Here is a 3,719-nt window from a genome sequence, read left to right on the forward strand (position 1 = left end):
AGGGGTCGTGAACCACAGGTTGAGAACCGCTGAATTAGGGTCATTAGGGAATCCAGATCTGGCTCTTGCTACTACTTGCTGTGCAGAAGGCAAGACATTGGAATCGGTCTGGCACCTAGAACTAAAATGTCACCTTTTTACTTACCGCTAAATCTGACATGCAACCTTGTTCACTTCCTTCTCCTATTTATGCTGGGTCATGTTAGTCATTAAAAAATATAGCGCTAAGACAAAGTACATTCCATCCTACCTCTCCAACTGGATGTACCCATAAAACCTGTACAGAATGTTTGGAAAGGCTATTAGGAGATTCCGAAAGTAAAAATAGGAGGCAGATTGAAGAAGACCAGGATTTCAAATACTACAAAACCAGTAATGAGTTTAACAGTTTTGCCCTTCAATATCCGCCAGCCCGCCTGGAGACAGCCCGTCACCCAGAGGTGGGTACTGACACAGAAAGAGAGAAGTCCTCCAGTTTGGGCTCAAGATGTGAGCACGGGATCTCCAAGGGCTCCAAGAGAGTGGAGAAAAATCACTCACTTTGTTGTTGTTCTCACACCTCAGCTCCAAGGACAACGGCAGCAGCATAGACTTAAAATTCTGAGGAAGGGAATGTTTCTCTCTAATCAGAGGACCTGTGGTTTCAAGAGACTGAGGTGAACTCCCATGGCTTTTCTATTCTCTGTCCTCCTACCTCTCAGCCGAAAAACGGATAAACCTGTGGAAAGTGTACAGCAGAGCAGGGCTAACTGGGTAAAACCTGCGATTTCTGTCTGAAAGACTGAAGGGGAGCCACAGAAAACCAAAAGGCAGCAGGTAGATCATGGGCAGGAAGGAGGTTTGGAAGGGGAATCCTGTACATTTCTTTATGAACTCCTGGGCTCACTTCAAGCTGCACATACATGGATCTGATACTAAAGAGCACACCAGCAGTTGGTCAGTTATGAGCTATGCAAAGAGATAGACCCCTGTCCAGATCTCACACTGGCTACTGGGTGGCACACACTTACAACAATATTTATTATGTATATTATAGTCCCTAGCTTAGCCAATAAAGGGTCTATTCAAAGAGGTGTAGTAAAAAGCACAGTAGGTAATATTGAATACTAAAAGAGAATATTTAAACACCCAAAGGAGATAGAAAAGGGGAAACAATAATAATTTATAAATGAGGAAACAAGCAGAAAATAAACAAAATGACAGTACTAAATTAAAAAATCAACATTATGTTAAATATAAATAGTGTAAATGCACAAATTAAAAGAGATTGCCAAAGTGGTTAAAAACATATGACCCAACTATATATGCTGTCTACAAGAACACACTGCAAATGTAATTACATGGATAAGTTAAAAGGAAAAACATGGAAAAAATATGTATCTTTTAAACAATCCTAACTCTAATGGGCTGGTGTATCTAGTGAACAATAGCCCTCCAGGAGCCTGGGTATACGGAGAGGGAGGTGGCAGGAGTTCCAGAGGGTAAGTGGTTAGTGAGGGCCATGGTGGGAGCTGCGATCCCATAAAATTATGACCCATCACCTTATGTTCCCAACAGATGGTCACATGAAGCTGGAAACTGGCTAAAATAGATGATTTAGAGCAGTGGTTCTCAACCTGTGGGTCGCGACCCCTATGGGGGTCGAATGACCCTTTCACAGGGGTCGCCTAAGACCATCCTGCATATCAGATATTTACATTACGATTCATAACAGTAGCAAAATTACAGTTATGAAGTAGCAACGAAAACAATTTTATGGTTGGGGGTCACCACAACATAAGGAACTGTATTAGAGGGTCGCAGCATTAGGAAGGTTGAGAACCACTGGTTTAGAGAATAAATCAACTTGGATTTATTCCCACCATCTCATCTTTCCAAAAGACCGCCTTCTTAAAGATTAAACAATGTTCTTTTTATCAGAATTTGAAAAACTAGCATATCCATGGGGGGAAATGTTACTGCACCAGCCCCTCCCATTGAGCCATCCTGAAGTCTGTGTGTTTGCCAAAGGCACTTGGTTTTCAGATGCTCTGCTTGTGCAGCGTCCGCCTCTTTCCTGTTGGTTGTTGCCAAGCTTGGACTCCATTTCTCTCAGGTCCTATAGAGTCGGGGTCCTATTTTTCACCCTCATATTTATACCTTTACCTTTCCAGGAAAAAAGCCTGTTTGGTATTGTTGCAAGAGGACAGGATCATCTTAGACCCTTCACCTCTTCCTCCCCCAAACCTCTAGACCTGGGTCTGGCCCGATTCCAGATATTAGGAATGATAGGCATTTTAAGCAGATCAAGGTAGAAAAACAGTATAGGTAACGGCTGGGTTACCCTTCTACTCTCAAAGCGCTACTATCCCTGAAAATGCAAAAACAGTCTCCTGGGGGCGGGGGGAGAGAAGCCTCAGCAAGATTATGTCTAGCTCTGACTAGTCACGGGGTCCAGAACCCTTCAGACAGAGTCTAGGCCTCCTGGAGGGGTGGGGGGGGGGGATAAAAGAAGGGCCACCACCCAGAAGCACTCTTAACTACCAGAATGTATCTGTAGTGGCCATTCGTTTATCTGCTGTAAGCTCAGACTTGGAAAAAGAAGATGTGATACATACATACAGTGGAATACAACTCAGCCGCAAGAAAAGATGAAATACCGCCATTTGTGACAACATGGATGGACCTTGAGAATATTAAACTAAGCGAAATAAGTCAGAAAAACCTGAGAACCATATGATTTCACTCATATGTGGAATATAAAACTGAAACTCATGAACACAGACAGCAGAGGAAAGGGGGTGGGGATGGGGTGAGGGGTTGGAGGGGGCTTAAAATATGGTAACAGAAGATGGCTTGGCTTTGGTGGTGGGCACATAGTGCAATATGCATATCTTGTATCATACAAATGTATACTTGATACCTATGTGACCCTATTAACCAAGGTCACTCCAATAAATTTTTTTAAAGAATGCTTTTACTAGAGATCTGACCTTCTGTTAGGAGTTTTTAAGATTTGAACTCCAATGAAATCTTGTCAGAGATAGTGTCATAGAGACAGGAAACTAACATCAAAACAAACAAAGAGCATTAGCATGGACTATTGCCTTTTACAGGGACAGTTTTGCTAAAAGCATTGTTTATTTAGACAGGGAAGTGAACTACCTGTCCTGTCTAGCGCTTTGTGCCGTCATTATTTCATTGGAGTGTCCAGTCTCCTGGTTCAGCTTTAAGATTCTGGTCTGAACTTTTGCAGCTAGAGGACTAGTTAGTTGGAAGGAAATGGCTCATGAGGGAAAAGGTCATACTCTCAAAATTCTTCTTAATAACTCATCAATTGCTTGCTCAATCTCTCACTGAACTCTGGAGAGAGTCTATGATCTTTAAACTGGCTTGCCCCCAAAGCAAACTGGTTTCGCTGTCCTTTAAGTAGGTCATGTTCATTTGGAACTTTGTTCTCTTAGTCTGGTTTTCCTCTGTCCTTCTCCAAATCTATTCTGCTTCTTTGAAAAGTTGGTACCTCTATGCTAGGTCACAATATTCTTGTTTGTTTGTTTGTTTTGTGGGGGTTTTTTGTGTTTTTTTTTTCTCATTAAACTTTGTTATTTTAATGGGTCTCAAAATTCTGTGACAGATTTTTGGTCATGTTGTTTCCATTAAAAAGTACTGATTTTAAAAACTAATAACTTAAAAACTGCCACACACACAAAAGAACCAAATGGTCCACAAAACATCCTCCT

This window comes from Myotis davidii, unplaced genomic scaffold (genome assembly GCF_000327345.1).
Source record: "Myotis davidii unplaced genomic scaffold, ASM32734v1 scaffold125, whole genome shotgun sequence".
NCBI classification, from domain to species: domain Eukaryota; kingdom Metazoa; phylum Chordata; class Mammalia; order Chiroptera; family Vespertilionidae; genus Myotis; species Myotis davidii.